General features: G+C 39.9%; 1 long non-coding RNA gene across 1 annotated transcript; it reads right to left on the bottom strand.

Annotated features, from left to right (window-relative positions):
• Window positions 1-219: 219 nt before the first annotated feature.
• On the bottom strand, window positions 220-2,657 carry LOC139605913 (uncharacterized). Its single transcript, XR_011684500.1, has 3 exons — window positions 2,487-2,657; window positions 1,752-1,871; window positions 220-329 (listed from the first exon to the last, which is right to left on the bottom strand). It is a non-coding gene; the product is annotated as an uncharacterized lncRNA (long non-coding RNA).
• Between the last annotated feature and the right edge of the window lie 9,312 nt (window positions 2,658-11,969).

The following is an 11,969-nucleotide window of genomic DNA, read 5'->3' as shown; positions in this document are numbered from 1 at the left end:
GAGTTTTAGGCCTTTTTGCTCCTTTTTATCACCACAATTAGGCTTTATTTCTTTTCTCCTATTATACTTTTTATCCTCCTCCTCTTCCTCCTTTTTTCTCAAAGACATAGCAGAGTTGACTGGCTTGTCGTGCTTGAAGAATTGTTTAATTTCAGGGCCCCGGCGTTTCCTGAGGTGAGGTCTGCATTGGCTGCTAATAGAGATCTAATTGATGGGCCGAGTCCCGTTTCCGTGCTCTCTCTCCCTTTATTGCGCCCCGGCGTCTGCTGTAAAATAGGTCTGTAATCAGATTCCGCCTATTTCTCCTGGAGCAGGATGAGAGCTCAGGGCTGTGCAGAGAGATGGGGCAAAAAAAAAAAAGAAAAGCGAAAAAGAGAAAAAAAAAATCGTTATTAAAAAAGTTAAGCCTAGAGTGGAAATTCGACATAGGATAGGTACTGTTGAGGCTTGATGAAAAAGAAAATAGGAGAGTTAGCTTTACCATACAAATTCTCTTTTTAGTTCGACGTTTGTTTAAATAAACCTCTCTTATTCCCACAGAAACTTCTCGTGTGGCTGTGGCACCCATCAGTGAGTTTACAGTGACCTTATCAGCTTTTATCAGTCAGAATATTCCTTTATTCCTTTAGGGATTTATAGTTTTGCTATTATTTGTACACTGAACCCCTCTAAAATTCTGCCTTATAAGATTAATATAGATCTGTCATAAAAGGCTTTGTTATTGCTGCCAAATGCCTACTACAATTATTATTTTAACATGGTTATATGTGCTTTCATGACTCAGACTCTCAGTTCATGATCTAATCAAATACCACACAGGCCAGTCTGCCAGTGTTGTCATGCACCCAGAAGGTACAGAAGATGCCAATCAAATCAGACTTGAGACTGGCAGCAACAAGAAACAAACTGATTCTCTATGTTTTTCTCCTTTCTGCTTCCCTCTCCATCTCCTATAGAGCTTCCTGGAACGCTGTGATTGGCTGCCTGTCTGGGCAGTGATAGCAGCCCTGGAGCCGAGGATGATTGATGATGGCGAGGGCAAGGCCGAGCGCTGGCAGCATAAAGCCCCATAGACGCCTCAATAAAGAGCCTGGCTAGTGGAGAGCCAGGGCCCCGCTCAATAGGACCCCTCCGCCTCCGAGGACCCACGGCTAGAGGAGTGCATGGAGAGACAGAGAGAGAGAGGGAGAGGAAGAGAGGGAGAAGGAGAGGTGCTCTGTTGTTGGATAATCCGTTTAGCTATCGAGCCAGCAGCCGTCTGAGGCTGGATAAGTGCAGCGACGGATGTGTGTGGGGTGAAAATAGCAGGGGTTGGCTGGTGGAGTGCTGGAGGGGTCTGGTGTGGGGGTGCAGGGATGCAGGAGATGGAGAAATAGAGAGAAAGAGAGGGAGAGATGGATCATCCAGTCTCAGGATGCATAATGGGAAAAAAGGGAAGTGGATGAACCAAACTGGAAATGAAATCTACAGGCTGCTTTTCACACACGCTAGAAATTATCACAAGCCAAAAAAAGTGATTAGTGCCTCAAGTGAGTGATAAGACATCTCTGCTGCTGCTCTGGTGGCCATCACTCAGCCTACGGATGCATAACTGTGGTGACCTTTGCTTCAGCAGATCAATGAGACCCTGCTAGGTTGGATTCCTTCGGTGCTCCGTCCACTGCTGTGGCCCCAGACCGCATGCAGCCCTGTTGTAACCCCCAGTGCACAGCAGCTCTGAAAAGCACAATTAGGAAGCAATCTGCTCCTACCAAGCCAGCTTTTAGTGACTCCAGCATGGCTACACGATGTCCTGCAGACCATCCTGGCTGGAGTTGGCAGGATGGAGACCCGAGAGAGCGGAGAATGATGGCCTCATGGTTGTCTTTAGTCTGTAGGGACCAGAGAGGGATCAGCCATGAGAAATCATTATACAGACCCTGCATATGTTGCACTTACATTTGATTTTCAAAGAACTGGGCTGGATTTAAACTGATTTTAAGTTAAGACAATATCAAAACAACCTGAATCCAGCTTCCCAAAGACACTAAAAGTCTGAATTGTTGTTGTTTATCAGAATCAAAATTAGATTTAAAATATTTTGAAATGTTAGCATTTATTCTTTCTAAGTAAAGCCCTGTGTAACTCAATCATATTAATTTCCATTTTTATAGCATTTGTATTTTCCTATGTAGTTTTGATATCATGTGCAAAGTCAGTGATGGATATTGATGCTTTTTTAATATGTTAATGTCATTTATGAAAATAAATTTACAGAAGTTTCCACAAAACATCTGCTCTTTGTTCTTTTAATTTCTGCTCTTCCCTGCATTAATTAAGAAGATATTATAAATACAGAGCTGTTTTTAAGTCTTGGTAGAAAAAACAAGAAAAATGTTAGTTGTATTGTATGTTACGATAACAACAGATAACAATAGTGGAGGCACAGACAAGACAAACACTGGTACATACTCTAAATATAGTGTCTTTGCATTCAGAATACTTACCATACACATGTCCCTCAGGTCAAGAATGAGTCTCCTCACTTGAAGTTATATGAGTTTTCATTTAGTTTCTGTAGCCATAGGCCCAGAACAAGAAACTACTCTGTCAGCCAGAATCCTGTACGTCCAAAAAGGGTTGGCAGTAACAAGGTCTCATCAGAGCATCAGGGTGTTTTCACGCTGTGAGGAACTACAGACCTGCGATGACAAATTGTAAACAAACCTCAGGAAGTGACAGAAAAGCTGAAAGCACTCAACAAATCAAACGCTGACACACTGCTGACACAGCGCCAAATTTCATCATACACAGAAAAAAAAACATGCATTACAGAATTGGGCTTAAAATGAAGACATTAAGATACCTGTTCAGGTGCAGTCTGAAGCTGTTCATTTTTACTCCTGCTCATATTTGACTCATTATTAAGTTTCATGATTCCAATCAACGACTTATACCATTTACTAATGAACCTAAAACTAACAACAAATTACCTCTTATTGCTTTACAGCCAATTAAAGCCACAAAAATCTGTGTGAGCAGTTCAAAAGCAGTAGGTTAATGAGAGCGTAACAGTCTAACGTGTCTTTATTGATTTGGGATTAGTGTGGGGGGCTTATTCATGGGGTATCCATAACTTGATTCTGCCTCAGATTTTAATTGTCTAATTGGAGTGATTATTTAGCAATGGGAAACCATTCCACCTGTTCCTCCTCTGTACTTCTGGTAGTATCAGCAGTGTTTAATAGTCATTTTGACATGTGCAGTTACATCCCCCCCTGTGGCGGAGGAAGTACTATAAGGATTTGTAAGGAGTCACCCATGAAAAAGACTAGCTCTACTGGTTTAATCTTTAACAATATGTTATATTTTATAAGATATACTATTTTCTAAATGTAAAACCTTAATAGCAAGTACCTAGTAACCAAATCTTTAAATAAATGGACTATGCTTAAGATTACGCCCTGTAATTCTTCTCAGATAGTGTTATGTTTTGTACTAGTATAGTTTGTTCTGATATTTATTGTATTTGTATGTACAAGGTAACAAGATATAAATAGTTAGGGAGTAAGTAACAAGTAGGCTACCTATATTGTTTATGTATTCCACAAATTATTCTGGAGCCTACATAACCCACGATGCAACTCAACTGCTGACTGTTCAGGCAGATTCAGATGTGTTATGTTAGTTGGAACTAATGTGGCCTGCTGCTAGCCTCAAACAGAGGTGAGGAGGGGGGTTACAGAGACCTGGTAAGCTCTTCCTAACTCCACAATGCCAGATTTTTTTAATTCTCACTTGTAGTCTTTAGATTCAACCGACATTTTTTTTAATTTATCAAACTTTACACAGCTCTCTTGGGAGCCACAAATGGATTTATGCAACTTTCTTCACCTATGCTGTAGTACTCCTCATGATGTGTGAAAAAACTGTAATTTCTACTTTCAAATTGTACTTAAGTACAGTACTTAAATAAATGTACTAAGTTACTAAACAACACTGCCCCTCCCTTCATGTTTCAAAACGCATAGGGTTCAAATGAAGCCAGACTGCCCTGCAACATGTACATTACAGATATCGAGATTTATGCATCCAAAACAGATGTGATTCGTGATGGTCTGTTTATGACTGACGTGGAAAACATCTGTTTACAGCATGAACAAATCCAATCCTGTGTGGGTGCTCAGGCGGAGCCATCATCCAGCACTGAATAATTTCATATTGCGGCTGTTGTTGTGTGCATTGTTGGTGGGCAGAGGTTAACAAAAGGCCAAGACAAATCCAAGCCACCGGCGTTGGCCGCATGGGGAAATGTTGGCAAGCGAGCCAGAGAATAATCATAGGCTAATCTGATTTCCAGCTCTGATAATGGAGGCCAGGCTAAATAAGAAAAATTCCAGGCAAATTTGTGCAAATGAAAAAGGATTCCTCCTGACATAATGGCACGGTGCAAGGCAGCCTCTAATGAGCAATAATCTGTCTAAGAGCTTCTCTCTCTCCCTCTCTCTCTTTACTCGGTTTCTCCCTCCATCTTCTATCTCATCCTGTCTCACCCTCCTCCCCCCATCCTCACCCTCCACTCCAGCTCTCATCAGCTTCTTCTCTTATCCCGAGGAGGTGCATGTCACAGCCATGTGACATAGAGATGGAAGAGGGAGGAGGAGAAAAATCTGCACGGAGGAGGTGTGTGCAGTATTATGGGGATGGAGATTTCTATAATAAATGGTGGTGTATCACCAGGATGTATAACACACACTGCAAAAGACTTCATTTAACCAAGCAAGCTTTCTTAAAGGAATTTGTGAAATAGGTGCAATAGTTGACGACTGATACTTCTATCATATCTGCCAGGTAAATATGAAGCTTCAGTCAGCAGCTAGTTAGCTTAGCTTAGCATAAATATTGAAAGGGGAAAAGGTGAAAACAGCTGCCCTGGGTCTGGGCCTCTAAAGCTGCAGTAGAAATAATGCTGGACTATTTGAGCAGTGTTGCTCCCTGCCAAGAAATAGTCTGGCACATAACATCCCTCAAATCATAACTTGTCTTTCTTTCACAAATGTGATGTAACGTGCCAAGCTTTAGAGATGCTGGAAGGCAGTTTTTTTTTTAAACTTTTGTTTGGAGCCAGGCTAGCTGTTTCCCCGTTCTTTTTATGCTAAGCTAAGCTAACTGGCTGTAGTGTTTGAATGGAAAGATATGAGAGTCATATCAATCTTCTCATCTCACTCTCTGCAAGAAAGCTAAAGGACATTTCCCATAAAGTTCCTTTAAAGAACTGAGCAAAGTTGCCTGTGCAGTGAGAAAATTTAAATCTGTCTTCAATACAAATTAAGTTGTTCTTTGAGAAATTTGCGAGTGTCAATTTTCTTCACTCTGATGTAACAGTCTGCTCTATTTGGACTTGTTTTAAACTACAACATTCAAAAATCAGAAAAATATCGAAACATGGGTTAGGTTAAAGAAAACAAGACTTACACCTGGCTGCCAGTTTATTAGGTACACCCAGCTAAAACAAATGCAGTGTGCTACAGTTGGGCAATAAATCCTACCTTATGGTTTATTTGAAACTGTTTTAGAAATGTTGACTGAATGTTATGGACATTTTGGAGGAGGATGTTTTTGGTGATGTTGAATCATATTGTAGTAGAGGTCTGTCTATTGTTTACTCTAACATCACTAATATCTAAAATACAACAGACACCTCCATGATTATTGCAAGGTTGTTGTACTGTGGGCCTGCTTTAGTTTTAGCTGGGTGTACCTATAAACTGGCAACTGAATGTCGGACTCAATGATAGACAAAACCTACTTTGAAAGACTTTCCTGCATTTTGTTCATTATTTTTTTCAGTTAAGTAAGCAACACAAGATTCTCATTCATCATATAAGATATCCCTGTTGTCAAACAAAACCTGTGCCACAAAACATTAGCTTTACCAGAAATTAAGTGGTCCTCACCATAGACTTTATATAAAGATGGAAGTCACCTCTGTGACCTCACCCATAGATTTCTGAAGAGTTTTGAAGCTCAGAGGGGGCTGCCCTCTAGTCTCTAGGTTGTGTCTGCCTCCATCCAACTCCTAGTTTATCCAAAAATGGACAAAGAGGTGGGTGTGAGTGGAATCGAGCCTTCACTGCATGCCGATATAATAACTGTGGCAAGCATACGCTCCCGGTAGCATTGTTAGCAAAACTGGCCATTTGAGTGTCCCAAGGCTAATTAACATGCTAATGAACCAAGCTAAGAAGCCAGGTATTGTGAGCATACACACTGATACCTGCTAATTAATGCTAACATATAAATAAAAAATTCACTCACTTCAAAAAACAGGAGCACTGACTTCATCACATTCTCAGCCATATGATCAGTCCAATATTTGCATGAAAACTCCTCCAAAAGGCACCAACACTTCGAATGTGGCCATGAGTTCAGTGACTCAAATTACCTGAGGTGACGCTGAGCAGAAAGCTGGCAGCTAAACACCAAGCAACTAGTCACCTGTCACTCTAATTGACCATGCCCTCAACTCGACATAACTTTAAGCCTTGATAAAATTTTAAGTGGTAACTTATATAAAACTTCAACCCCCTATTGTTGTCATGAAGAGGGAAATTAGTGATAGAGACCAAAACAGTTTTTGGTACCAGGCTGTAAACATGTTTATTTATTATTTATATATTAGACAGACACATTAACAATGTACAGTAAACATGACAAACGCTGAAATGGCAATAACACAGACACTAAACTGTAATATATGTTATAATGTCACTATTCAGCAGCAGCAGCAGCAGCAGTAGCAGCTGTAAGACAATTTTAACTCCATAGAAAAATAACACCCCTGTCCCCCTCCCTCCCCTCTCTCTCCCCTCGGCCAACAGCAGCAGCTTGGCTCTGTGTTCCTGACAACTTCCATAAATTATTGGAGATTTTCATATTTCAAATTTCATCTGCATTCATGTGCAGCGGCCAGGACCCAGTGGAGACTAGCGTCGGGGTGTCGGGTGTGGAGGCAGCAGCCCCCTCGGTAGCAGCGCTGCCACCGGCTGCCTGGCTCAGTGGCCCCAGAGACCCTTGGCTAATTGAATTGCATCCCCTGATTAGATTATCCTTGCGGCAGCTTGCTGCCAATCTGAAGTATGGGTGCCTTCTATCCTACTTAACCCCTCTGCCCCCCACCCGCTGCTGCAGGCACACACACACACACATACACACACACACACACACACACACACACACACAGCCAAGGCAGAGTGTCCAATATATTCAGGGGCCATCAAAGTTGGCCAGTTTTGTTATTTTTCTTTTGCATTGTCTTGCCTTGTAAAAGTGGCCATCTTTCATCGCCTGGCCCTCACCACCACTCGCTCTTTGCCAAACAGCCGACTCTGGCAAACTGTGAGTGTCATTACTCCAAGTTTGTTTTTCTGTTTGTTTTGCTTTTTCTCCACAGGTTGTGTTCAGTGACTGTGGTGCCAACTTTCTGAGGGACTGGCTCACCAGCGGAGACAAACCTGGTGTGACGCCAACACACAGGTTCAATCACAACAGGGATCAGTGCTTAGCTGAGATTTTACAAGACAGTTTATTTGTCACCCACTTCCATTTCTCTATCAGAACTTAATTATCCTCTCACTTTGTTTGTGTTTATTTGTGTTTCAACAATACAATTACATTGTTACTATTTATGTGTGGCATACTTAACACCTATATTCTATTTCTGTATTTTATGTCATTGGTGCTAGATTTTAATTTTTTTTGTTTAATCTATATTGTGCATCTATGTGTTCTCTTGCTAGAGTGACACTTCAATTGTACTGTGTGGGAAATAATTGTATGTCCCTGTCTGTAATGTAAAGAAGAAACTGTTTCATGTCATGTCAGATTATTACACTATATACAATATTGTACAATAAAGCTCTTTGCAGACAATCAGTGGTGGGAAGTATCATTCACTCAGGTACTTGTGCTTTATTTGAGTATTTACATTTAATGCCACATAACATTTCAGAGACAACTATTCCACTTTTTTACTCCACTAAATTTGTTACTTGTTGCTTAACAGTTTCAGATTTTCCATTTACAATATATAATCAGTTTATAAGCTATGATGCATAAATTAAGTAATTCAACAGTACATGAGTTAGTTAAAAATAGCAAACAACATTATAATGCTCCTTATAGGTTGATAATAAAATAATACAGTAATAACAGTATAACACTCTGAAAGGGTCTGTAATGCATAGTAAGTATTGTTACTTGTGATTTCAGGGTACATTTTGCTGATTACAGATCTGTACTTCTATTCAACTAAGTAAGTTGTCAACAAAACTTTAATTAAGTATTTTGACATTGTGGTATGTTTATTTTTACTTAAGTTTTCTGCTCTGAATATTTCTTCCACAACTGTATTAACCACCTGCTGAAGATCTAAACAAAAAAAATAAAAAATAAAAAATCATATTCTGGTGATTCTAACACACTGAGTAAAAGGACACTTATTATTTAATACATGCACACCTTAAAATCTGTAATGTTTTCTGATGTTGAGAAGGGTCATGTCTGTAAACCCATACTGACTTTGGAAATGCACAAAAATGCAGATTTTCCTCTAATTATTTACATTAACATAACACCATTAATAGGTTAATAGGTGTCACAGAATTATTGACTTACACAAATGTTTAATCTATGTCACACTAAAGCTGTCAGAGAGACAATCCATACAGTAAAAATACACACAGTGATGCCACAGTGTAGTATTTTGGACAAACAACTCCACCAAACATCATAAATGGACTCTAGCCTCATGACCCTGCAATGACTGCAAACACCACCTCCCCCCCCCAAGTCTCTGGGACTAGTAGGCCATGTCATCTCATGCATTGCCACATTTCAGTTTTGGGCCGATGCATAACCCAGATGAATATAAGTGTTCGCTGAGGAAAAGTCATGTTCTGATGTAATTATCATCTATTGCTTCCTGTAATCATATCAGATCTCTTTTGAACAATAATCTCATGGTGAACGTCTGGAGCTGAACCCTCCTCCTTGTTTATTGTTCTCCACTCCGGTAAAACACAATTGAATTGAGGACTCAGCTATTAGATTTTTTGCTCTGTAGAATAAACTGAAATCGTATTTTTGCTGGAAATTATCAATACATCTTGGAGAGCAAAAGTAAGAAGACAGAACAAAAGTAGACCCTGGGTAGAGAGAGGGAGGACGAAATAGATGAAAGATGAGGAAGAGTTGATGGGAAGACTTTCACCAACTGGAGAAGGGATTTATTGACATACTGAGGTCAGATGTATATGCTACAGTTTGCAAATCACATCAAAACTGTAAAGTACTGCTCCTGCACAGAAGATACTTTATTGTGCGCCTGTTAAATCCAGTAAATAAAATCGGTATGTATTGAAATGTGAAACGGAAGCCGTGTACAGTACATAAAAATAACAATTCGCTGTTGCCAAATAAAGAATAAAGCAAAATTGCCTTTTTTTGTAGCACAGAAACTAAAGCCAATTTGTCTGAGAACACTTGTATTGTGCTGTAAAGTTTCAAAAGTTATGAGGCTCATTTATCAGATAAATTACAGTGTCAACTTTTGAACAAAAGAACAAAAAAAACAATATTGCAATCAGCAGTAGATAATGTTCTTGCACTGAACAAAACATCTGCTGTACACGATAACACAAAAACAATAACTACGCATTAACATAGCTTCAGTTCAGACCAATATTACACAAAGTTTTCTGTTTTTTTGTTCTGTAAGTGATTCTGACAGAATCAAAAGAAAAAAGTAACTGAAGTCATACTTACAGTCTTTAAAGTGATGCAGCGGGTCCACAGTGTTTGCATCTGTTCTGTGAAATACTGATGACACACAGAGTTTGAGGCAAAGCAATAGCTTTAATCTAATCAGTAAACTCAGATAGTGAACATAGACAGTTGAAGAAATCCATCCTGAAATGTGATTTTAAAAAAGTAGCAGTGCAGCCACAGAATTTGTGTTTGGTAATAAGCTATAGACAAACAGACAATAATAGTAGAAATATATACAAATTTGTCTACAATCACCTTGGACTATGAAGGTTGAGGATGAAGCAACTGTACTATATCAAACTCTATTATTGAATAATGAACCTCCGGTAATGTGTAGTGATGTATTTGGAGCACTGAGGACACTGAGGTCGTGTCAGTACAGTGTCCGAGTTTGAGAATCTCATGATTTAATCAAAATGATGAGGTCTTTACATTTTAGAAATACTGACAAATCACACCTGGTTTGCTAAACCCCTCCAGTGAACAGCAATAGTCCAACCATAGCTGTAACTAGGCACTGGCAATCAGTTTGGAGTGTGGTGTCTGTTATTTTTTAGCCTTTCTAAAAACAGAAAACACAATAACAAGAGTGTTAAAATGGATTAAACACTGTGTTTGTCCTGTCTAACATAAGCTGCAGACATTAGCACATCTAGATTACTTCCTACATTTACCTTCAAAAAGGGCCAGTTCACAAAGAGCATATCCACTGTTTGGAATCAGGTTCCTGATACTACTCAGCTTTAGTTTTTGTCCCTCATGTATTAGCATTTGAGCTAACCACAGCTAACTGCTGTTCTTTTTAGAAAACTGTTGACTCTGTTTTTTTATTCAGATGACTGATTGGATGCCAACTTTGTTTTGATTTGAAAGTAGAGGTGTAACTTGGGAAATGGGTTAATTAACATTGAGAAATAATGATGATTAGTTCTGTGAGCTGAATATATGCTAATACAGGAGTGTCACTAAACTAAAATCAGCACCACAGTTGCTTAATTCATCCAAAAGTTACCCAGAATTCAAAAGTAAATTGGTTTAAGCTGCAGATTGACTTGTCAGTTTTTCTCAACGGTGTAATCTCTAGCTTCCACCTACCATTAGCTGCTTACTTAAAATAATTTAAACCATTATGATTGGATGTTCTGCACCAAAATGCACCTTGGGAGTCATAGTTAACTTACCCCCTGAAAATTGTATTTACACAGGCTGGCACCTTTGACTTTTTAAATCAATTAACAAGAAACAGTTCATCATCTTTCGGTCTGATGATTTAACAACTCCAACTGTCAGTCATGAAACTTTGTCTGTGGGAAAAATAAATGGGACTTTTTCCTCTGGAACCAGGGGTGCACATAAATGGGTTTTTGGTTTTATAGCGAGGGTGGGTTGCATTGGCCAATTTGAATTTGTGCCCTTAGTATTTCTAAAATCTGAACTTTTTTTGGTGGTTTCAAATTAAGGTTGAATGAGTGAAAGAGAAATCTGTTCACCTGTTTTTGCTGGACCAGGAGGCTGAGGATGCTCAGGCATGTGCAGAGGGTTGGCAGCCTCCCTGCTTCCCTCAGTAGCCATCCAACCATCCATCCATCCAGCCAGCTCTCCTGAGTCACTTTTCATAATTATTGAATTACATTCCTGGCAACCCATTAAGCAGGACATTCTCTTCTTAACCACCTGCTCTTCCCCCCTCCTCCACCCCATTTTACGCCATCAATCTTTCAGCGTTACCGGAGCCCCTAAAAGCTTTCTGACTGCTCTATAATGGGGGACAGCGCGGGGTCAGGGGGTGCTACAGGACTGTGTGCTCAGAAGCAGTGATGCCTCAGCATTCGGGTGGGGAGCGGGGCAAAGGATGGGTGGTGGTGGTGTGAGGGGGCAGCGGGGGTCACTCTGTGCAGCCTGGCTGTAATAGGTCACTGACTGGACCTTTGGCTGGGAACAAGAGAGGAAAAAACATGTTTGTAGGCTGTGTGTGATTATGTGTGTGTGTGTGTGTGTGTGTGTGTGTGTGTGTGCATATCATGTGTATGTAACCTGATCAGGCACTTCATAAATAAAACTGAGCCTGTCAGATATCATAAATCTGTCAGTACATTTCAGTTTTACGGTGTCCTCAGCCTGCTTCATCTAATTCTACCACAGTTAGTGATTTCCTACATTTC

The sequence above is a fragment of the Trachinotus anak genome, unplaced genomic scaffold (assembly GCF_046630095.1).
Source record: "Trachinotus anak isolate AG129_WGS33_773 ecotype Australia unplaced genomic scaffold, CSIRO_AGI_Tana_v1 ptg000021l, whole genome shotgun sequence".
Classification (NCBI taxonomy): domain Eukaryota; kingdom Metazoa; phylum Chordata; class Actinopteri; order Carangiformes; family Carangidae; genus Trachinotus; species Trachinotus anak.
The sequence above is the reverse complement of the archived record's forward strand: the minus strand, read 5'-3'. Positions and strand labels throughout refer to the sequence as shown.